The sequence below is a fragment of the Xyrauchen texanus genome, chromosome 24 (genome assembly GCF_025860055.1).
Source record: "Xyrauchen texanus isolate HMW12.3.18 chromosome 24, RBS_HiC_50CHRs, whole genome shotgun sequence".
In the NCBI taxonomy this organism is placed as follows: Eukaryota; Metazoa; Chordata; class Actinopteri; order Cypriniformes; family Catostomidae; genus Xyrauchen; species Xyrauchen texanus.
In genome coordinates, this window is record NC_068299.1 from 28,358,209 (window position 1) to 28,384,736 (window position 26,528).

General features: G+C 38.4%; 1 pseudogene; it reads right to left on the minus strand.

Annotated features, from left to right (window-relative positions):
• Positions 1-384: 384 nt before the first annotated feature.
• Positions 385-26,528, minus strand: LOC127617748 (PDZ domain-containing protein 7-like; annotated as a pseudogene).

Sequence of the window (26,528 nt, forward strand, 5' to 3'; positions counted from 1 at the left end):
TTGGACGTCTTCGGAATTTAAGTTAAATGCCAATACGGCTTTTTCAGCTACTGTACTCTCTGTGGTTTGCAGGTTCACCCATAAATTTGTAACCAAACCAGTAAATTCCGAAACCAGCTTGCTTCAGCTTGTCATTTTTATTCCCTAATGACGAAAATGGGTGTTTGGAGGATACATCACGTTATCTACAGCTAACTTAAGTTAGGTGCTGTGATTAGTGGTCTTCCTAGTTTTAAAAATGACAAGCTGAAGCAAGCTGGTTTCTAGCTAACTTACCTTGTTCTCCTTTTGCCTGACGTCCATGGGCTGAAACATTGCTGTGCTTGATAACGTGGTGGAGCACGTTCTCTCCTGACTGGACCTGCAGTTGACAATGCAACGCTGCTACGCTGGCGGGAAGGGAAGAGCGACGCTAGGTGATCGTACATCCACGTGTCCACACTTGGAGTTGCAACGGTCGGCTGCTGCCCGATTGTTGTGGCATTTGACAGTGTTCTGATGGTCTCCGCTGAAGCCAATATGGTGTTCAGCAAGCCTGCTGCATCGACTAATGTTCTTTGCTGTTGTTGGGAAGACATTGGTGTAGCGCAATTGGCGGGCGAACTAACGGTCAACAGTCGCTTATGTTGTGGAAGGCGCGGTTTTCTACTATGCTTTCTTTCAACAGCTTCTAGTTATTCGTCTTGAGGTGCACTACTGCCACCAACTGGAGTGGAGTGGGTACTTTAACCACCTTCCGTTTCAACTGAAATGTGCTTCCGTTTCAACTGAAATGCTTGCATACAACATACTGAAATGCTTGCATACAACATACTGAAATGCTTGCATACAACATACTGAAATGCTTGCATACAACATACTGAAATGCTTTTCAGTTGTGTGTGTGAGAGTGTAATCATTTTAGTTGTATGTATGAGAGCATTTCACTTGTGTGTGTGAGAGCGCGTTTCAGTTGTGTGTGTGAGTGCGTTTCAGTTGTGTGTGTGAGAGCATTTCAGTTGTGTGTGTGTGTGTGTGAGCATTTCAGTTGTGTGTGTGTGAGCATTTCAGTTGTGTGTGTGTGTGAGCATTTCAGTTGTGTGTGTGTGAGCATTTCAGTTGTGTGTGTGAGAGCATTTCAGTTGTGTGTGTGAGAGCATTTCAGTTGTGTGTGTGTGAGCATTTCAGTTGTGTGTGTGAGCGTAATATTTTCAGTTGTATGTATGAGAGCGTTTCAGTTGTGTTTGTAAAAGCATTTCACTTGTATGTGTGTGAGCATTTCACTATAGTATGTGAATGAATTTGGTTTCATATGTGTATGTGAGATGAAAAGTACATGTATGTGCATGGTAATTCTGAATAATATCCCTAGGGGCACCTCATAAGGAGCTGTCGATCAGGGGCGTCGGACTGGGGGGGTAAAGGGTACCGAGTACCCAGGGCCCTAGGCAGGGGGGGCCCCTTAGAAGTCAGTTTTCTATACATACATATTTGGTACGGGGGCCCAGCAAGATGGTTTGTACCCAGGGCCCAAAATTTGGTGCTACGCCCCTGCTGTCGATCAAGAACTAGTGGACTAATGGGGACACAAAACACCCCCTGATTTACATGAAAATCTACTGACAAGTTATGGAAAACCAAGAGCAGAACTTAGAATAAAAGTTAAATACAGTGTAAGCGTAAATTTGTTTTTTAAAATATGAGCAAAATTGTCAGAAAGCTCAAAAAACAGTTGTATAACCAAGAAAAACATGATTTTGAATGTGTTTATATTATTTTTTATTTTATTTTATTTTTTATCTACACTTATTGTTTTTGGATCAGTGATCGCAACACATTTGTCAGGATTTTGATCCCATACAAAAACTCTGATTGACATGGAAAAGATACCTTTTATCGCATGTCGCAGTGTCGCGTCTGGTTAGGACATGGTGTTAGGCTATATGGAGGATATTTTGACAGGCTCACTTTCAACTGTACACAGACGCTTAGTGTTTCCATCAAAATCGAAGTATACTTTGGGCTTAAGACTCTAGTTCAATGACAATACATGCTGAAGCAAGTTTTATGTACACTGAATCATAACTTATGTTATTGAGACAATAGAAACATTTTATCACAAAATAAATGTTTAACACAATCAGTTAATTTACTGTTATACGTTGATTAATTGGTTTATTGATTCAGTCAGAACATTTACATCAAAGTCTTCTAACAAGTCAGTCCACTGTTGGCCATTTTCCAGTCAATGCCAGTGCAGCTCCTATCTAATTGAATTGGGAAAGATCAAAATAAAAAAAATTGGTTAAGATAACAATCAAAGGACATAGTATATTTCAAATCAGCAATAAAATTTGATAATACTGGAATTATAAATTGTACTTCTCTACCTCATAGTACGCTAAAAATGCAATTTTCCCAGCTTATATAGATAAAGCGCATTTGTGTTCTCGAGTTGATTGACAGGCGATGTCTGTATCTAAAAGGTGATTGGTTCTTTTTCCTGTAAGACGGGACTTCCTTTCTACATCTGTTGACTGTTGGCTTAGAGCTCCTTGGTTGAGCGTTACACTTTCTCCCATTCATTTTAATAGAAGTGGCTCATCTCTCTCTAAATGTTCTCTGTTTACATGCACTTTAAAAGTTAGACTTCAGTCAGACTAAAACAATAATTTGCTTCTTTTAAAAAAAAGAATTGTACCAGTCCTATTTTTGCGAAGTCAGATTAACAGGAGTAGATAATGTGATGGGCTTCGACACTCAACGTGCATTTAACCCAGAATTCTCACGCATCACAAACAAGGTAGGGGTATCATGGGAATGCTAGGAAAGTACATTTTTATATGGATGAGGATACGGCATTCATGTTGTTGAAGCTGAAGGAGCTGAACACTGTTAATTATATGGGCAGATGAAAAACAAAGAATGACGAACTTTTGGACAAAGTCGGGAAAAAGCTAGAAGAACACAAAAGTTCAACCAGAAAATGTCTATGTTAATTCCTCACCTGACATTCAATTGTGCATTGTGTCATGTATAATTGGACAGATAGATGAAGACAGTAGCTTGACTTTGCAAAAACCTGCTGTAGCTTGATTACATTATAACTATGCATGTAACTTTACCGAATTGTGGTCCTTTTTGTCAATTATAATTAGGTCTATATTATAATCAGCCAATCAACCCTCTTCAAGGTGTGACACCAAGTGACTTGAGTGGAATATTAATTATGTGTGTTTGATATGAACGGAAATATCCACACCAAAGCCCTAGCTGGAGGCAGGAGATGAGTGGATGTTCTTGGACAACTGAAGTGTTTGTAGCCTGACACCAGATCTCCTGAGTGTGTGCAACACAAGCCTCTCAGAGCAGAACAGGGAAGTGCTGTCACCTGATAGGCAGTAATCAACAAGATACTGTACTTCTTCTCTTCAAGTAAACACATACACACATGGGATTGGGGGGTTTTAACCTTGTATGCATCTATGTATGCTATGCTATGCATCATGCACTCTCGTGCTTTGACATTTACACCTAATTTTGCCTCAGTCAGTACAGGTGAAAGACCTGGGCATGTCAGTACATTGTATAGACACATTGTGATACATACAATTGTGTGTACCTCTGGTGAAAAGACCAGCAGGACTGGTCCTCAGCATATGTTATGTTCTGGATTATGGTCTCCAGCATGTGATGCTGGTGTGCAATGTCCTCAACATGCTTCTCAATTAGCTTAATCAGCAAAACTATATTTATCCGCCAGCTACACCAACAATACCAGCACCAAACCAGCAGTAACCAGAATAAACTAGCCTGGGCCAGTATAAAAATATGTTGAAAGTATAGTTTGTGTTTATACAGTATGTGACAGCATAGAAAGCAAGCTTAAAATAAGCAGCTGACTCAAAGTAATGTGTTTGCGGGCCATGTCAATATAACTCATCAATAATTAATAACTTGTACCACTTATGCATATAAAAACTCCTCTGTGCTCAGCTAATGTAACTGAATAGTAGTCATAACCAAAACAGGAGTCAAATGAAGAGCAAGAATCAGGTGGCATATATTTATCATTGCCAGCCACTCCTCACGTTTAGGAGTCAAACACAAAATTCTGAGTAACATATGAGGAGAATCAGTTACCTTTAGAACATCACTAGTGGAGGCCGCTCCTCCTGGAAAGATCATCTCTATCTTCACCATTGATGCATATCCCACCTGAGATGCTTATACCTGTACAAACAAGAGAAGAAATCATTGAGCCATCCAAAAGTTCCAGCTCTCTGGAAGAACATGCATGAAATAAATCTTACGACCACTCAAACTGCCTTTTTCTATTTTCATGAGATTTTTAGAATGTATTGTATAAGATATACAGTGCATACGTTTGCCTGCAGAATCTGCAAAATGTTTATCTTTTTTTTTATAAGAGGATTTTGCTCTTATGGAAAGAAATTGGTACTTTTGTTCACCAAAGTGGCATTCAGATGATCACAATGTATAGTCATGACAATAATAACGGGAACATTTTACAATTTGAAAATAAATGTTCAGAACTTCTTAAACTACTACAAAGAGATCTCATCCAAAAATCATCTGTGTGCTGCAATGACAGCTTTGCAGATCCTTGACATTCTAGCTGTCAGTTTGTCCAGATTCTCAGGTGACATTTCACCCCACACTTCCCGTAGCACTTGCCATAGATGTGGCTGTCTTTTTGGGCACTTCTCACAAACCTTACAGTCTAGCTGATCCCTGAATAGCTCAATGGGGTTAAGATCCATGTAATGCTTAAGATGGTAATGAGGAAGCTGGGACAGCCTTTTACAGACACAATGACATTTAATGACACTTTTCAGTGTATAAAGAAACAAAACCTGCACTCCTTTTCAGCCAGCTGTGTCAAATCATAAAGACAGACAGACGCGTAGACAAGATCCGACCTGTGCATGCCTGGGAGGGGGAACAGGGCGAAAGAGAGGAGAAAAGGAAGAGGGGGGCGGGAATAACAAAAGGGGGAGAGAAAGTAGAGAGAGAGATGGGCTTGCAGGCCCCGGAGATGGGCTCGCAGGCCCTGGACATGCCGTCGACTGACCCTCAGCTCGGTGTCGTGCTTCTGTCTGCGACGCCAGGCAATGGAACTGGACCCCTCAGCCATCCCTTCCAGTTGCCAGTTGATGCAGTGCTCCAGAGCCACCGGATCGAGCTCTCCCTTGGCATTGCAATCCTCAGTCAGCTGCAAGGTTTCCTTGGATGCCGTATCCTTCCTCCATCCCGGGTTTCGGCACCAGTGTAATGCTTAAGACAGTGAGGAGGAAGCTGGAACCAGCTTGACAAACTCATAGACATTAATGACACTTTTCAGTTTATAAAGAAACAAAAACATGCACTGCTTTTCAGTTAGCTGTGTCAAATCATAAAGACAGTCAGACATGCAGATAAGCTTCATACATCTCTCTCCCATCTGCCGCTGTCTCTTCTTAAATAATCCCTCCGCCCCTCTCTGGAACACGAGGCCGGTGTGGCTCACAGGTGGAAGTCATTCGGCAATTATTTTTCCGGCTTCACTCTGCCCAGACGATGCTCAGCTCTGCCCTACTCACCACAATCCATAAAACACTTTTCCAATTATCTTCTGTCCAATGTCTGTGTTTCTTTGCCCACTCTAACCTTTTCTTTTCGTTTTTCGGTTTCAAAAGTGGCTTTTTCTTTGCAATTCTTCCCATAAGGCCTGAACTCCGAGTCTTCTCTTTACTGTTGTACATGAAACTGGTGTTGAGCGGGTAGAATTCAATGAAGCTGTCAGCTGAGGACATGTGAGATGTCTATTTCTCAAACTAGAGACTCTGATGTACTTATCCTCTTGTTTAGTTGTACATCTGGCCTTCCACATCTGTTACTGTCCTTGTTAGAGCCAGTTGTCCTTTGTCTTTGAAGATTGTAGTATACACCTTTGTATGAAATCTTCTAGGTTCTAAGTTTTTTTTTAGCAATTTCATTGGATAGCAATGAAAACGTACCTTTAAACAATGATTCATTGATGAGTTTCTAGAGAAAGCTGTTTCTATTTTGCCATTGTTGACCTAATATTGACCTTAAGACATGCCAGTCTATTGCATACTGTGGCAACTCAAAAACAAACACAAAGACGATGTTAAGCTTCATTTAATGAACCAAATATCTTTAAACTGTGTTTGATATAATGGTAAGTGATTTTCTTGTACCAAATTAGCAATTTAGCATGATTAATCAAGGATAAGTTGTGGCTGCTGGAAATGTGGCCTTTCTAGATTTGTTGACTTTCTAGAAAATTCAATTTTTCAAATAGTGATGGTGCAGTTTTTTACATCAGTAATGTCCTGACTATACTTTGTGATCAGTTGAATGCCACTTTGGTGAATTAAAGTACCAATTTCCTTCAAAACAACAAAATCTGTACATTATTCAAAACTTTTGGCCTCCAGTGTACTACAAAATAAACTCAAAAAAGGACAAAAAGGCACCAACAAAGTACCTTCAAAGCAGTTCATATGTCTTGTGCGCTAGTTTTCTGAAGATATTCACACACGAAAAACTTGTGTGTGAATGTGATAAATTGTTTGATTGATATATGTGAATTTACCAGTGTGTCCTCACATGTGATATTTGCTGTTGCATGACAAGCGAGAACTAGTAGAATTTGCTGTCAATGTTGTCAAACCTGGAACAACATGTCTTAAGGTCTTAAGGTGCCATAAGATTTGAGAGTTCCGGCAAAGGGGTAGATTATCGGTGAAAAACATGTTACACTTTGGTCTATACCTTACACAAAGCTATTATATTTCTTCAGAAGACTTGAAATATTGTACACAAATTGTATTAAGTGCTTTTATGATACTTTTTTGTGTGCTTTTGTTCTTTTTGGAGCTTGTCATTCACTGTCACTGTATAGAAAAAGAGAAGCTTAAGTTTTTCATGTTTAGTCTATCATCTAATTTTGTGTTTCACTGAAAAAAAATGGGGTTGAAACATGAGGGTGAGCAAATTATTAATTTTCACTCTTGGATTAATTATTCCTTTTATGGGACGCTCCATTCAAATTGGGTTTGTGGTTGCACTGGGAAATTCACTGTCATCTGCTGGTTGGGATAGAACTGCAACATCTCTGTAGATAATCTACCAATGATTGCACAGAATTTTTGACAACCACACATCCATGTTTTGTTCCACAAAGTTCTAATTTCTAATTCTGTCAAAATACGTACACCAAAACATTGTGAGTACAGACTGAAACACATGCTCTGCAAACCAACTTTATTAATAGGTTTTAGTCTATTATTTATGTATGTTAAATTTCAATTCATGAAATAGTATGCTCACTTAGCCTCTGAGACAGATGTCATATGAGAGATTTCCACACAGAGCCAGGACAAAGTATCTCTAAGTAACTCACCCAAGGACTGTTTGGTCTTGGAGATAGAAACAATGGGCTTTCTTGGCTGTCCAAATGTCCATTCATTGGTTTTCTCCAGTCCTGATCTGAGCTGGGCCCAAACACCTGCCTCAATGGTGTCCTGCTCCATCGATTCACACACATTACAGTATACTTGACCTCTTTTCCATTCTGAGATTTGTCAGTTTTCGCTATATGTCCATTCATATAAGGGGACCTTCCACGCTTCGGGTCTGAAACACTTCTACTGGATAAAGAGTCATGGTGTGATGACAGGGAGAAACTGTGGTTCTCTCTTATTTGTGGGGAGAGTCCACAATGCTCTGTGCTGTGAGGGGACTCAGAGTGTGGCCAGCTGGGCTGAGGAGGGCACAAGTAGTGATGACGGAGTGAGTCTGTTATGTATGTGTCCACCGGAACATCCAAGAGAGGAGTGAAAGCTTGAGGAAGAGGAAGTCGAATGGTTAGTAGGCCTGCCAAGCACAGTTGCTCCAGATCTTCCATGAGCTACCGTTCTCTCTCTAGATCCTGCACCGGCTGCAGGTGGAATCCACCATGGATATTAAAACCAAGTTCTCATTCATTAACCATTTACAAAAACATTTCATGGTATTACTGTTTTTTGGACATGTACCATGGTAAAACCATTGTATTATTTGAAGTTCCTTGGGCTATCATGTAAATACCATGGCAAATGAATATGTAAGTCATTCATTACCATTTTATGTATCATATTATCATGTTACTACCATGGTTTTTGGACACATGGCACAATGGTAATGCCATGGTATTTCAACATATACAATAGTAATACTGTGGTATTCTTTGATGTACCTTGGACAACTGTTAATGTTAATACCTTGGTATATGAATTTTAATATGTTAGCTATTCAGAACCATGATATATGGTTTTTGGACACCTTAAGAATAGTAATACTGTGATTTTGGACATACATCACTGTGGTAAAACCATGTTTTTAGAGCCATACCATGGCGATACTATGGTATTTAAGTATTTTGTGCTATTATTTAAAATTACATGGTAGTTATATGTGGTAATCATTCAGTACCATGGCCCAGTATTTATCTAATATTTTGGACATGTACCATGGATAAACCATATTTTGTGGAAACGTTTATATTAAAATATCATGGTATTATCATCACAATAATTTTTTGTAAGGCGCATGTGAGGAGACACTGTTAAATTCACATATATTAATCAAACAATTGATCACATTCACACACAAGGTCTCCCCTTCTCCCATATACATGAATATGGTCCAAAGGCAGAATTCATTTACATCTCTTTAAATCATTGCAGATGTTACGAAAGCTCTCACACACACACATACACACTTTCCTTTTCATCAAGAAATGTGAGTGACAATCACACATTCATATCCATTGAGTAGGCAGCAGAGTTCTGTTTGCTCAGATTTCAGGGGCCTCTGGTGCAGAAAGGTTTGAATTACTCTGTGGATGGTACAAAGGAGCTGCATTAAGCTTCAGACCTGCGTGGGTGGACGTTTGAAGGTTAAACAATGCAAGGCGCCTTTCTTGCATTTCAGAAAAGACTTTCATTCAAAAGTCAGAGGAACATGCAGCCATTGGCCTGACACTGCGGATAATGACAGCAGCCGCGCTTCAGGGTTAGAGGTCATATGCAGTGTCAGCTGCAGAAAAAACTGTTGATACATCTACAGCTTACAATGGTCAAAATGCATGAGACTCATTATACAAAAAAATTGATGGCAGAGTACAGTAATAAAGGGGGTTTGAAAAGGATTCTGCATATGTGTGTGTGGGGGGGGGGGGTGAAATATCAGCAAAAGGTTATTTGTAGTAGAAGCATGTCTTTTCTGGACAGACACTCATTTCAGGATATGAAATGGCTGGTGAAGGGAAGAGTGGAATTATAAATCCTCTGGTTATATACATGTAGAGCGGAGGAGAGAAGGGCCGGGCTGGGACATCGGATTGGATTGGATTGGAGCACCAATCAGCCTGATGGGGGCGTGCGAAGGATAAAGTCGGCCGGTGACGGTCTCTCTATAGAGAGAGAGAATGACAGGCAGCTGCTCTGTGTATTAATGTTAATCCGAACGTCTGCTAGCTGCCTTGAGACGTCACACAGGTCACATAAACTACAACACATAGAGACTGTATCACCTAGATATCTCATAGAGACTGTGTCTGTTCCCTGAACTACCAAACACAATACCCTCACTAAATAACTTAGAAAAAATTTGATTAAGGTCAAACTTGAACAAAACAAACAAATTAAAAATACACCTCATATAAAAATAGGGGTACTAAACATTAGATCTCTTTCTACCAAAGCACTAATTGTTAATGAAATGATTACAGATCATAGTTTGGATGCGCTCCTTTTGACTGAAACCTGGCTTAATATATAACCTGGCTGGCTTAATGAATATATTAGTTTAAATGGAACTACTCCACCAGGTTATTGTTATAAACATGAGCCACGTCTGAAAGGTCGAGGAGGAGGTGTTGCTACAATTTACAGTAAAGTTTTTGGTGTTACTCAGAGGACAGGATATAAATGTAAGTCTTTTGAACTAATAATGCTTAATGTGACACCGTCAGATATAAATAAAAAATCTCTGTCGTCTATTATCCTTGCTATAATGTATAGATCATAATGTATAGATCACCCGGGCCTTATTCTGATTTCCTTGATGAATTTGCTCATTTTTTATCAGATCTTGTAGTTACTGTAGATAGAGCTTTAATTGTTGGTGACTTCAACATTCACAAAGATAATTAAAATGATACATTGGGATTAGCATTTATCGATCTTCTCAACTGTCTTGGAGTCAGAGAAAATTTAACAGGACCAACTCATCGCAATAATCATACACTAGATTTAATTCTGTCATATGGAGTTGATGTTGATAATATAGAAATTTTGCAATGGCAAAAATAACCACAACAATCCTAGATATTTATTCAGTACTGTGGCTAAATTGTTTAGGAATAAAGCCTCAACAGAACCAGATATTCTGTCACAGCACAAGAGTAATGACTTCATGAATTTCTTTACAGATAAAATTGAAATAATCAGAAATAAAATTGGAATTATGCAATCATCTGTCATAGCACCTCAGAAAACAGTGTCTAATAATTTTCCTCACGTGCAACTTCAATCCTTCTCTGTCACAGGTCATGAAGAGCTAACAAAACGAATCGAAACATCAAAAGCCACAACATGTTTGTTAGATCCTATACCAACTAAGTTCTTAAAAGAGGTATCCCCTGTAATCTCAGAACCTCTTCTTAATATTATTAAATCCTCACTATGCTTAGGACATGTCCCAAGAAACTTTAAAATGGCAGTTATCAAACCGCTTATTAAGAAGCCACAACTTGATCCTGGAGATCTGGCTAATTATAGACCGATTTCAAATCTCCCGTTTATGTCAAAAATACTAGAAAAGGTAGTATCCTCCCAAATATGATAATTTCTACAGAGAAATAGTATATATGAACAATTTCAGTCAGGATTTAGGCCTCATCACTGTACAGAGACTCCACTTATCAGAGTTACAAATGACTTGCTCTTATCATCTGATCGCGGCTGCATTTCTCTTCTAGTGCTTTTAGATCTTAGTGCTGCATTCGAAACGATAAATCACGACATTCTCTTGAATAGGCTAGAGAATTATGTTGGCATTTGTGGAGTTGCATTAGCATGGTTTAGGTCATATTTAGCAGACCACTACCACTTTGTCTATGTAAATGAGGAATTGTCAAACAAACAAAAGTAAAATATGGAGTGCCACAGGGATCTGTTTTAGGGCCTCTGCTTTTCTCGATGTATATGCTTCCCCTGGGAGATATTATCAGGAATCGTGGAATAAGTTTCCACTGCTATGCCAATGATAAACAACTTTATATTTCTTCAAAACCTGATGAGATTTCACAATTCTCGAAATTAGCAAAGTGTATCAATGAAATAAATGACTGGATGGCCAGAAATTTCCTTCTACTCAATTCTGACAAAACAGAGGTACTAATTATTGGACCAAAAAACTCTAAAAATAAACCACTACAATATAATTTGACTCTCGATGGATGTAATGTTACATCCTCTTCAACAGTGAAGAACTTAGGTGTTATATTTGATACCAATCTGTACTTTGAAAATCAAATTACCAATGTTTGTAGAACAGCATTCTTCCACCTAAGAAATATTGCTAAATTAAGGCACATGCTCTCTGTTGCTGATGCCAAAAAACGAATTCATGCGTTCATGACCTCAAGACTAGATTATTGTAATGCATTACTGGGAGGATGTCCTGCAAGATCAATAAATAAACTTCAATTGGTTCAAAATGTAACAGCCAGAGTGCTAATGAGAACCAAGAAATATGATCATATTAGCCCCATTTTATCATCATTACATTGGCTAAATTCCGTATTAATTAAAAAATTCTGTTAACTACGTACAAAGCTTTGAATGGTCTAGCTCAGCAGTACTTAAGTGACCTTCTACCACACTATATTCCATCACGTTCATTACGATCACAAAATTCTGGCCTGTTAATAGTTCCTAGAATATCAAAATCCACAAAGGGAGGTCGATCCTTTTCATATTTGGCTCCTAAACTATGGAATAGTCTCCCTAACACTGTTCGAGATGCAGACACACTCCCTCAGTTTAAGTCTAGATGAAAGACTCATCTACTTAGCCAGGCATCCACCTAATTTATCCTCCAACCCACAATTAGGCGGTCTTAGTTGGGTCTGCCTGAACCAGAACTAGAAACATTGATCTTGATTTATAACTCTGCAATAAATTGAATGGCATCTATGCTTATATTATTTTATTTGTTTCCCTGTCTCTGGATCCAGCACCATTCATGCTTCGTGTTGGACTCCACTGCTACATGTCGCTGAATGATGATGACTATATGCAGCCGGTGCCAGCCAAACATCACTTCAGTCTGTTATGATGGACTTCAGAGGATGAACTGATGCCAGCTCCAACCAATAAGACATGGGATACTTCATATGCCATTGTCTGAACCTTGGCAATGAAAAATGGAATTGAAGTGTTCAGTGAAACGTTTAAAGGGACGGTTCACCCAAAAGGAAATACTCTCATAATTTATTAACCATCATGCCACCCTATATGTGTATGACTTTCTTTTGTCTGTTGAACACAAATTAAGATTTTAAGAATAAAATGGACCTCACCGAACCTCACCGAAATTACCGGCCAGGTTCAACTGCGTTTCACATCTCTGATCTCTGCCTTCATCACCTCGGTCTATTGATGGACTACGATCTTGAAATGGAATCCATAAACTAACAATTGCCAACAAAAGCCTTCATCAGCCAATTAACAAGGACAATTGCATCTATGTGAACTTCTGCAGTTAATCCAGGATGGACATCAAAATCTTACAGTTCAAACATAATCGATGTTTAAACACTGACCCTTAACACTTACTTAGTTTAATAAATTTAAACCATGACTTTAACTATACATAAGTAATATTTACATTATATTCATGATGTTATCCAGACGGGAACTGGCCCCCACAGTGAGTCTGGTTTCTCCAAAGGTTATTTTTCTTCATTAATCAACATCTTATGGAGTTTTGTTTTCCTTGCCACAATCACTTTCAGCTTGCTCACTGGGGTTATTAATACAATTATAATTTAATTACTTATTTTTAAACACGATAAACAATCGTATTTTATCTAATTACACAATGATGATTCATCGACATTATAGATATTACAGTTTTATCGTCTGTTAATGCCTGATCTTCTGTAAAGCTGCTTTGAAACAATGTGTGTTGTGAAAGGCGCTATACAAATGAAATTGACTTGACTTGACTTGTGTGTTTTTCGTTTAGTTTTTCTTAAACTATTTATATTGCCAAGCCAGTTCTCACCTCCTCTTTTCCATCGAACTGCTTTACATTGGTGCCGAAACCTGGGAAGGAGGAGGGATGCCCGTTGCAGAGTCATCGACACTGCGGTCCACGCAGGGTGACCGCCCAGACGCGGAGAACGGCCGCCGTCCACGAGGCGAGTGGGGACAGGACTCCCTGACTGCCTGGAGCGAAGGAGCCGCTGCCAGGGGTGGAGGAGTACCCTGCCATACCCCAGAAGCACAGAGGGGTTGAGAGGACCGCCGTCCGCGAGAGGAGGAGGGAAGCAACTACCCGACCGCCTGGAGAAGTAGGGCTGCTGCCAGGGGCAGAGGAGAGTCCCCACGGATCGTCGAGAACACGGAAGGGTATTTTGTCCACTGGGGGTTGGTCTGACTGTGGTCTGCCCGGGGAGGAGCAGCTGCTGTCTGCCTGAGAGGGTGGAGGAGTGATTGGGGACCACATGACGGCGCATCAGAGAACCGGTAAGTGAGGTTTTTTTCCTCTCTCTCTCTCTCTCTCTCTCTCTCTCTCTCTCTCTCTCTCTGTGTTAGCCTTTATCCCTGGTCGAGCAAAGCATGGATTACCAGCCAGCAGATGGGGCGCAAAGCACGCACGTCATGCTGGGGGCTCCCCAGCCTGAGGCAACGCCGGGAGGAGTGTAGAGCGGAGGAGGGCGGGGCCGGGCTGGAATAACGCACGCCTGGTCCCCAATCAGCCTGATGGCACAGCACTGAAAAGAGAGTGTGAAAATAAGAAAATAAAGAATGGTACGCTTAAGTACACCAACAAGGAAGTTACCTGGGATGGGCATTATTAGATTCCAGTGATTAAACATCAGACCAAAGGAAACATACTGAAAACAGTTTTCCATGTTCAGTCTGTTCTAAGTTGCATTTAAAGTACTTTTGGTAGGCCAACTGGTTTAATAAATGAATGTAAAGGTATAAACTGGTTTATGCTGTACAATGTTTCTATAGATCAATTTAGATGAAAGCATCATCTGATACTGATACTGATCTGATACTGGTTGACCAAGGGAGGCTTGCTGGTTAAGTCAGTTAAGAAGCATGGAATGGACACCAATACACCAACACTCAAAACACAAAGGTGGTGTTCATCCTGTCCAGCCTAAATCTCACAGATCTTGTCTAGAGCATGAAAAACACTTTTCATTTGGGCTTGTATGCTGTCGATAATACTGAACAAGGTTTTTGAACCCCAGAAATACTGTATGCTGGTATTTCGCAAGAGTTTTCAGAACAGCTCCTGAATTGATCTCTCTGTAGTAGTGACTATTTGACTATCCAGGATTTTGTTTCCTGGACATTTATCTATTCTGCAGAAAAGACCAGCTTCAACAACAAGATGAGTATCCATGCTGGTTAAAGCAGGTTTATTCTGGTTAGTGCTGGTTTGGTGCTTGTCTAGCAGGTGGATCAGCATAGCTATGCTGTTCACCAGCCAAAAATGCTGGTCAATCAACATGGACCAAGGGGGCTAGTTGGATAAACTAGGGCAGGCATGTTTAGCTGACTGCAGACTCACCCTTTTACAGTGTCTCATGACAGCAGCCACTACATCTCATTGAGCAGATTGCGAGCCACGTCCTCCATCATGGCCGTAGTCTCTGGGCTGTGCATGGGGCTGTACTTCCTCATACCAGCTTGAGTCTCTCTGGGAGAACTCAACATGATAATTATAGGTTGACCTTGCTCTTTACCTGAGGGTCAGGAAAGGAGCCAATGTAAGATCCCTGATGAGAGCAATTCTAATGGTAGTCTCAGTAATATAATTAAATTAAAGTGATAGTTCACCCAAAAGGAATTATTTACTCACTCTCATGCCATGCCTTTTCAGAAGAATATTTCAGCTCTTTAGGTCTTCGCAATGCAAGTGAGTAGTGACCAAAATTTCAAAGGTCCAAAAGGAACATAAAGACAGTATAAAAGTAATCCATACGACTCAAGTTGTTAAATCCGGATCTTCAGAAGTGATATGATAGGTGTGGGAAAGAGAGATATTTATATCCTTTTTTACTTAAAATCTACACTTTCACATTCACATTCTGAAAGTGAATATTTAAGGTCATAAATATAGCTAATTCTAAATCATGTCACTTCTGAATATATGGATTAAACCACTTTAGTCATATGGATTACTTTATGATGCTTTTATGTCCTTGTTGGACCTTGTGAGTTCTGGCCAACATTCACTTGCATTATATGGACCTACAGGGCAGAAATATTGTTCAAATCATCTTAATTTGTGTTCAGCAGAAGAAACGAAAGAATCAGTGCCTTATTGCTTAATTAACGTAATGCTACGTGGTTTCAAAAACAGTGCCTACAATACACGCATATATTTCCCAATGCTTGTTTATATATGAGAAAATGCACTCTAAAATGGCAATACTGACCAGCCTACATGCTGTGATTATCTTGGAGTTTTAAATCATATTCAAAGTGTTGAAAAACCCATTGAAATGCCTGTGTGTTACTCACTGCAGTAGACCAGGAGACACTGTAAAGAAGGCAGCTTCTCTCTTCTGATTTAGCCTCTTTAAAAACTCATCATACAGCTTCTTGGCTTTTCAAATGCAAATACCCTACCTTCTCTGTTTTTGGTGTCTCCAATTCCCCTGGTATTCACACAGAGCACTGGCCTCATCAAAGGCTGTTGTAACATAAGTAGACTGAGAGTTGTGTGTGAACTCACCTGGTTCATTATCAAAATGTTTGGGGATTTGGATCTTCCTCTGTGTCCATGTCCTGTCCCCATGTCCTTCCTGTCTCAAGAGGAAAACCTTTCCCACTTCCGTCCGCTTTTAAACAGCAGGCTGACAAAGATTTCGGAGCGCTGCAGGGTGCTTCCTTTTGCCACTAACTTGTCCTTCTAATGTTTCCTTTTATTCTGCTTGTCCTTTGACCAGCATCCAAACAGACACATGTAAAAGAGTGACCTCCAGACATGGGAAGTTTCAGTTAAATTAGAAATGCATACTGAATCTTTTTAACTATATTGTAGAAATTAATATTCATAAAGAAACACAATGGCATGCCCAAGTGAAATGCGGCATTATAGCACAAAGTTTGCAGGTTCAGTCCTGAGCTACTGTGAGGTCAAATCATGTTCTATCACTATTGTGCCCTTGAGCAAGACACTTAAACCTGGGTCGCTCCATGGTGAGTGCAATAAAATTGATGAAAAACACCTGCTGAAGTGTTTACAATTTCCAGACACCAATTATATTCATGTGAAATTATTGTGAAATTATTAAAGTGGATGCTATGCAACGGTCAAAAGTGTAATTCTCACAATGCCTGTCAAGATCATGGACAAGAACAAGCCCATGTTATGTTTCACCCCTAAATCAAAAGAATAAAACCAAAATCAAAGAAAAAAATTATATTTTGCATAAGAAAATGAGGCGTAATTGCACTGTGGCACTATTGTCATAATGATTAGTAATTATTAAAATGTGAAATAAAATAGTTATTTTAAATATAAAGTATTTACATATCATGGTTGCATTTGATGTACTTGATTACTTTCATTTACACAATAAAATTTTTAGTGTATTTTCACATTTACATTTTTTCATGAATGAATGAGAATCATCAGTATAAGGATAGTTCACATTCAGAATCAGATTCAAAATCAGATTCACCCAAACATTTAAATGTTCTCATCATTTACTCACCCTCATGCCATCCCAGATGTGTATGACTTTCTTTCTTCTGCAGAACACAAATGAAGATTTTTAGAAGAATATCTCGGCTGTGTAGGTCCATATAATTAAAGTTAATGGTGAGCTCCAAAAACCACATAAAGGAAATATAAAAGTAATCCATAAGACTCCAGTGGTTAAATCCATATCTTCAGAAGCATATAATAGGTGTGGGTGAGAAATTCTTCTAAAAATGTTTGTTTGTGTTCTGCTGAAGAAAGAAAATCACCTACATCTGGGATGGCATGAGGGTGAGTAAATGATGAGAGAACTTTCATTTTTGGGAACACTATTCCTTTAAAGGAGCACTCAGTAATAGTTTTTTAAGTCGGTTGAAGGATGACTTACAGTGACACCTAGTGGCCTGGATGCTGCATCAATCAAACACAGTAGTTTTCAGTTACAAATGGCATTGTAGAAATCCACTATGCACAGTAAACCAGGATAAATTTAATCCATGAATGAAAGTGTCCAATAATGAGATTAAGCAAGTAGTATTCAGATGGCCATGTGATTCTAACATGCTCTATATAAAAATAAAGTGCTTTTATAAGGTTACTGATTTCGTCATTTCACATGAGTGGTCATGATTTTATATGACCATTTATTTCTTTAGAAGTAAAACTTTTTAAAAGAGTGCACAATTAAGAATAATTTGAATTACAAATAAACCTAAACAAAAGAATATAAAACAACATTTACTACAAACAAATATAACACATTCGGTTGCATTACAGTAATGAGAGCTGGGGTGAGGTGCTTAATTTTCATAAGAATAATGTCACAATGCAAAAAATCTTAATGGTACTAAAAAAGCTTTATTTTCTATAAACAACAAACATCTATTTTTGTTTCTTTTTCTTTTAATTTGTTGCATGTTTTAAAATATAACCTAGACAATTTTTGGTGGCAGATTATGTTAAAACTGATAACAATGATGAAATGAGTCTTGTGATTGAATGTATTGTTAAAGGCCACTTGTCATTACAAATACCCCAGTCATTTATCTCCACAGTGTGAGGTGATAAACCTGGCATATAAAATAAGATGATATAAACTTGGCTCTGTGGATTTTGAGTGTACATTTCTCATGGCATCAGATTCTCCAGTCTGAACCATTCATCTTTCACAGGGTGATCCCATCCTGTAATAGTGATGTATTACGCATTCCACAGAGTTCATTTCAATGCAGAAATCCAACAACAGCGCTATATACAAAGCATATGCCAAACAGATGCAGAAGAATGACTACAGGGCTGCTTCATGGGTCAGTTGTTGATTTTTAACCACACATTTTCTAGTCTGAGAGGAACTTCCACTGCATGGCATATGTATCGAATTACTCTACCCATCACTGATCTGGTTGTGGTCTTGGGCATGGACATTGCAACTAAGATATGAGTTGCATGTCCCATCAGTGATGTAAACAGAGCATGGCCTTGTACTACTCAACTTATTTTAAATTTATAGCCTTTGTTGGTGGGCTGAGAGACTCCTTTTTATATTTTTAAAGCTAAAGTGTGTAATTTTTTTCGATGGTGGAGAAGCTGAAGTATGTAATTTCTGTGCCAGTAGCTCCACCAAAGAGAATTGCAAAAATAAACATTGTTTTCAAAACAGCTTTCTGAAAATGCCCCCTCTGCCGTTGATCAAACAAACAGATAGTCCTGTTCCCCAACACTCATGCGAGTCACACCATTGGTCGAGTCAATGCTGTTGTCTCTCTTGAGACGGGTTACTCAAAACAGAGGAATTTTCATAGCACCACAGGGAAACAGTGTTTACAGTTTTCAAGAACATTAAACTATCAATGACTTACTTATAGTTTTTTCTGTATATTAAGCTGGGATAGGAAAAAGCATTTTATTACAGAAAAAGTTCCATATTTAAACTTTAAACCAATAATACACATTTTTTCATAATAATTTACCCACCCTCATTTTCCAAATGTTCCAAAATTATATGACTTTCTGTCATTTGTAGAACACAAAAGGATCATTTTGAAGAATATTCTGGGCCATTTGTTTATGTAATGAAAGAGAATGAGGACTGGGACTGCCCCCAAAATTAAAATCAGTATAATTCGGACTAATTCGCTGATAATCTTGCTCTCAAATGGAATGTTAACCTTTGAGGCCAGATAATTGACGCTGACTACCACCCCTGGTGCAACTCCAGGGCGTGCTGAGTGACTCCAGCCAGGCCTCCTAAGCAACCAAATTGGCCTGGTTGATGTATACATACTGTATACATTAGTAACACTTCATTTTTTAAATTTGAAGTGTGACTAATGTATACAGTATATATGATTGTTCTTCTGCTCTCTAGGCATATATATTTAGAGAAAAATGTGATGGCATATTGTGTTCATTACAGTGTTACTACCCAGCTACTGTTAACAGCTGCGACTGGATCATTGATTTAATGAGATGAGCATGTGATGTGGATCAGTCTGATTTGTGAGCAAATCATTAAGACCAGTTTTGTGAATTGTATCTGATACATTAGAAAGATCTACCGGTAACTCAAAATAATGAAATTGTTCATAGATCATTGTAACACGCACAAGAAGAGATAGTCACAATGTCGGGTAAAACTGCTTTATTGGCAGAATGGCAAAAGTACAAAGGGGCAAATCCAGAGAAGCGTAGTAAAGGGGAGCGTAAGGTCGAAGCCGGGACATCAGAATATAGCAAAGGGGCAAATCCGAAGAAGCGTAGTAAAGGGGAGCGTATGGTCGAAGCCGGGGAATCAGAATACACAGAGACAAGACAAGCGAGTAGTTTAAACAGGGGAAGCTAGCGAAACACTAGAGCTGGCAAAGCGAAGGGGAAACTAAACAATAACCAACAACTGTGGGGAGAAAGGGCAGAGTATAAATAGGGGAATAGAACAGTGCAGGTGAAACTAATATTCCGGTGATTGGGAGCGAGTGTGAGAACTAGAGGGGGCGGGGTGAACTTGGGGATTGGCGTTCGTTACAATCATACATCACTTCTCGAATGAACTACAAGGAGAGTTAGGGCGAATGGCAATATTTTCAGAGAATAACAACTTAAATTTCTGTTTATTTAGGTTGAATAAAATGTCTGTTAAATTGTCTGTTTGTAACAAAGCTACCATTTGACTTCAGAAGTCTCTTCAGAAGAGTATGGATCATTTTTATCATATTTGTATTGATTTTTAAATATCTTTTGAAGCTTGAAAGCTTCAGCCCCAGACATTTCTCATTTGTGTTCCACAGAAGAAAGAAAATGTTACAGGTATGGAACGTTATGAGGGTTTTCAGATAAAACATTTTTTGGGTGAACTATTGAGTGAACTAAGTGCACTGAATATAAAATGTCCTGTGTTGAATGTAATTCATTCTGAAAACCTTACGCAGTGTAAAACAGCCCAACCATTACTTAGAACAGCATTTTCCACTAGGCAAGACTGAAGAGAATACGACCTCATATTATTTGTCAGTTCAGACATTTCTGACTGATGCCCGCAGGTGTACGCTTACCTCACTTTGAGGTCAAACAGGCCCCTCAGAATATCTTAGTCTAGTATTTTACAAACATTTAACAAGAACTGGAACATTATTAATATGATAGTAGGTGGCAGCATAATTTGCCTTTTAGACACAGAAGCTGTGTCACTTTACAATGGATTCATACAGACTGTCCAGCACAGTGGAAATCCATAGTAAAGCATATACATTTGCAGGCACTTTATCCACTGCATTTTGGTATATAGATTTTACCAGTTTGTGCCTTCTCTGGAAATCAATCCCAAGACTTAAAGGGATAGTTCACTCAAAAATGAATATTCTTTCATGATTTACTCACCCTCCTGCCATCCCAGGAGTCTGACTTTCTTTCTTCTACAGAACACAAATTAAGATTTTAGAAGAATATTTCAGCCATGTGGGTCCATACAATGTAAGTGAATGGGTGTCAAAATGTTGAAGCTCCAAAATCCACATAGAGGGAGCATAAAAGTAATCTATATAACTCCAGTAATTCAATCCATGTGTTCAGACACAATATGATAGGTATGGGTGATAAAAAGATACATTTTAAAGCAATTTTTAATCATACATTCTCCTCTCTACCCAGTTGGGTGCGATATGCACAAATAATGTGAATCACCAGAAACAGAAAAAGGAGAAAGTGAAGGAAAAAGGACATAAATATTGATCTGTTTCTCACCCAAACCCATCATACGCTTCAGAAGATGGAGGCTTATGGAGTACTTTTATGTTGCCCTTATGTGTATTTTGGAGATTAAAATTGTTGGCACCCATTCTCATGCATTGTGAAGACCAACAGAGCTGAAATATTCTTCTAAATATCTTTGTTTGTGTTCAGCAGATGAAAGAAATTCATCCACATCTGGGATGGCATGATGGTGAGTAAATGATGACAGAATTTTTATTTTTGGGTGAACTATCCCTTTAACTTTGGAAGCCCTAAAATACCAAACTGAAAATGTAGGAATAAAAACTAAATATACTGAAAAACTAAAACTAAACTGAAACTAGAAAACCTACAACACTAAATTACAGAGTGAACACCAACTAAATTAAAAACTAAACTGAGTGGACTAATTAAAAATAAATTAGTAATACAATAATAACACTGTTTAAATCTTAATTAGAGATAATCAGGGTTTATGCAGGTCTGAAAAAAGTCTTAAATTACCCTTTCGCAAATTAAGGCCTTAAAAAAGGTCTTCAAATCGGAGTGAATTGAAGTCTTAAATTAATATGGTCATGGTATTAAATGTTGCATGGGGATTGGTTTCTTGTTGCAATTAAGTCATTTTAAAGTGAAGCATAATTTCTGGCCAAGAATAGCACTTACACTAAATTTGCGGTCTCTTGGACACACTCTAAAGTGCCACCATCAGTTCAATAATTAACTTTTCTTTTAATAATAAAGAATAATATTAAGTTCAATTTATATAGCACTTTTCCAGTGCTCAAAGCACTTCACAAATTACAAACATATACATTAAAACCAAACAACACAGTAAATACATAAAACACCACAAAACAAGAGAGCAATAGTCAATCATCCGGAGTGAAAGTATACTGTTAATCTGCATGTAACTGAACAGTACAAACAGTATGAGCAGTAGGGGGAAAATTACATGCCTGGGTTGTTCCACGTGCAATGGGGGCACCAAGCAACCCGTGTCTTTTGTGCTTATCTTTTTATTCATGTAAGTACTCTGCTCCTGATGATACAAATGGATTGGTTAAAATTCAAACTCTGCCCATTACAGTGGCCGCCATCTTGGTTTATGACATTTATCATTTATTTGCTTCTATTCCTTCAAACTTTGTCTTATTTGCATAAACATTGGCTCCAAATAATCTCTGATCTGCACAGAATGAATAATACAGAATTTTGATTTTTGATTTTGTTGAAAAGTAGGCTCCAGCCCCCCGCGACCCTGTACACAGGATAAGCGGTTGACGATGGATGGATGGATGGATGGATTTTGTTGAAAAGTTACGTTAACACAAATTTGGCAAGGTCCATGTAAAACAGGATATGAGGCTATATTTCGGCAATGGTATGTTATATTGAAACGAAACTTTGTATGCTACATCAAGACCCTGATCTGAGGGCGGATGCAAAGTTTGGTGACAGCACTACCTATGGGGCAAGAAATGCAAAACATTGGTTTTGTCTTTAACTTTTGAACCATGTCCTAAAATGATGATCTCAAGGATACCCATATCAGCCATATATAATTTGTCCCTTAGCATCCATACTGCCTCTCCAGCAATTTTAAGTTAAATGTCTTTTGGATGCATTGTCAGATTTATAAGAAATTTGGTATGCATCATTGACAACAACACAATGAAACAAACACAATGTAACTTTTCGCATATACTTTTGCAAGAAACCTGCCTAATTTACTATCAGTTAATTAAATGGCTGAAAAGACAGCAGCCCATCACTAGGATCTACTTATCTTCTCACTACAGTGAGCCTGATTAAACACCCTCATTCAGCACACCTGCCAATAAATGAATGCCTAAAAAACTACCAGTATTTTAAATGGATTATCCAACAAAAGCAACATCAAAAAATGTATGGAAAACCTCCACGAGGCAGGCTTGAGGGACAGGGGTCACACCACAACCTTTCATGCACAATGCTGAATCATTTCTATACTTGTTTGTGTAGACCAGCAGTAAAACATTGCAAGCTTTCACATGCACAGATATGTTTAAAGACTCATCAGTGTAGAGGTAACATCTAAATAATCTAAACTGGTAGATGGCAATGTGTACTGTATTTAGCATGATTTTTTGATGTACTTTGGAAAATTAAAAATGAATCAAGTTGAATTGAAGTAAATTTCTACTCTCTTACTATGTCATCTTATCTTTTGAGTAGTGGATACCAGGCACCTTCCAAACACATCTTACCACCATGCGCAGCCGATTGTTTCCCATCAGGACTTTTACCACGCTACTCATGGTGATGCTCCCCAGGCTATTGCCATTGATCTCTATAACTTTATCCCGAACACGCAACCCTGCCAACTTTGTAACATGGAGTAAGGAAACCAAATTAAACAGATATTGTATAATGTAAACTCACAGTATAATTTATACATATTTGGGTTGTTGATGTGCAAAGGGGTCATGATATGCCTTTTTTATTATTTTAAAGGGGTCATGACATGAGAAACCAAATTTGCCTTGATCTTTTGGTATATAAGAGGTCTTTGTATCATTAAAACGTCCTGCAAGTTTAATATTTTAAGACGTCCTCCCCATTCTAAACGAATCATTTATTTAATCAAGCTCAAAATACAGCTCGTTCTGGATTCATGGTTAGAAGTGACGTGTCGGTTAGAAGTGACGTACCAGCGTTTGCATATGACCGCCTCCAGCGCAAGACAACTACGCTCATTTCGTATCGCCGTGCGCTTCACAAGTGTTCAGTCGATGGACAGCGAGCTCTGACAGAGACTACTTGTGCACAGGAAAATTACGATGCCACACAGATGTGCTGTTCCTGGCTGTGGTCAAACAAAACCTCTGAATAAGCTGCCGAAAGATCCAGACGTCAGGGAAAAATGGATGCAGTTTATTTTTTGCGGACGTTCCAGTCACGGCAGTGTTAACTTAAGCGTTTGTTCTGTACATTTTAAGGATGACTGTTTTGAGAACAAATCTCAATATGATGCTGGCTTTGCCAGAAAACTGTTGCTCAAAGATAAGTCCGTGCCGACTATTCTGGGAACAACGACGACGCAAACTGTAAGTAATCTATTTTAAACTTTAAACTACTTTTTAAAGCGCAATTTCATTCATTATGAATAATCACAGTGTTTTTACTTAGTTTACTTGCATATTGTTCTGGCTGGGGGCGTCAATAATTGATACATAGGCACTGACGTTAGCCAATCATAACAGTGGGCGTTAACACTGAAGTCTTAAATGGAAAACGCCCCCAAAACAGACTGTTTGAATCAGAGGATGAGAAACAGGGTGGGAAAAGGTCATAAATCACTAGATTTTAAAAGTTTTTCTTAAAAAAAAATATATTAATACTATAATTGCACCTAAGGGAACATGATAATACAATAAAAAAAACCATGTCATGACCCCTTTAATATGTTCCTTGAGGTTCACTTGTAAAATTACTAAAGTTTTTTGCACAAACAAACTGTGATATTTTTCTAAAACATGATCATTCAGCCTCATTCTGACCCTCTGTCAGAAATGCTCTGTTTGGTGCTGCTTCTCCTTTAAGACTTGACAGTAAATGCCCACTGTTATGATTGGCTCTCTGCTCTTGCCATCTCTCTACTCACCACTTCTGGACAGGGCTACAGAAGTGATAAGGTAAAGTAGTCGTTGATGTGTTTTTGTGGAGGCAGTCAGATGTAAATGACTTCCACAGTGTGACTTCACAATGTGGAGGAAGTAGAGAACGAGTCGTTGTGGCAGCTTCGTTTCAACATATACTCATTTTGCAGTGATGAGGACATTTTATGTTCTGAAACTTACAGCATGTTTTTATTGTATGATGACCTCTTATATGTTAAAAGATGTAATTCCTCATGTCTTGACCCCTTTAACATGTCCATGGACTTTTTTAATCCAAAAAAGATTTAAACTAAAATGACTATGAATAAATACAGGAAATTGTTTATTTTAGTTGCTGGGACTGCTCATCATTTATTTTTATTTTTTTTATTTTTACATTTTAATGACATAAATGTGGTGACATATAATTTATTAAAAAATCAAATAGTCCATATAGTCTCTCAATTAAACCTCAATTAAATATGAGGTTATAAAAGCTGCATACATTATATTTATAAAATAATAATCAAAATGCTGTTAAAAATAGTTTAAGATGGAGCATAGCATATCACACCACAGGACATGTCACATTTACAAAAGTATTTCCAACCAACTTCCCACATACTTTGATATACGAAGTAACTTTTTTGTGGGCGAAATCTTGATCCTACTGTACGTTTATTAAAATCAGTTCTCAGCAGATTGTTGTGTGGTGTGAAATAACTACAGAGCTGTCATCCACCACTTTAATGACAAAGATGCCAAGGCCGTGTTCTGAGCCTCCACGTACACTGAAGCCCAATCTTCCATCCTCACCTTTGTCCACGGTAATTGTGTGGATGTCCTCACTATCATCTCCATCTGGGTGCACCAACATCAACAAGTAGAAAAACTTAGCCCCTCTGAAAACACTTTTAGTGCAAAGCACAACTTTTGTCATGGATTCCATCAAAGACTTAGCTCCATAACAAAAGGGTTCTCTCAGATACACTACCAGTCAAGAGTCTGGACACACTTGACTGAATGTATTGTTTGTAATTATCTTTAAATCCTTATGTTCTTAAGGTTTATGCTTTAATCCTTGAAATTACAGTAATTTTGAAGAGGAATATAAATTGTGCCCATGTATGAATTTCTTGACAATTCTATATATACAATATACTGTATATACATGTGGGTAAAAGCATCCATCAAGTATCCAGAATACATACAGAGCTCTTTTAGTACTGTTTAAAACCCATCTTGAAGTTGCTAGACAAATGGTGGCTACTTTGAAGAAGCCAAAGATATTAGTTTGTTTTGATTCATTTAACATTTTTGGTCACTGCAAAATTTCCAAACTTTCATTTGTGGTATTTCAGAGTTTTGATGACTTTAACATTGATGACCCTGAAATGTGGAAAAAAGTAATAATAAAGATTGAGAAGTAGTACTTCAAGTGGGTATATACTTTATAAACTGTTACCAACATAATGAGGCATTAATGAGCATGACCCTGCCCATAGAAGAAAAAGGTCGGACTCCTCTCTGGTGCTGCTGTTTCTTGTGCAGGTAGTGTGGTAGAGTAGAGGTGCCCGAGGGCCCTGGCTGGGCACTGGGATGAGCCCCATTCGTCATGTCTTTGCCTGCCGTGTCAGACAAATGAACCAT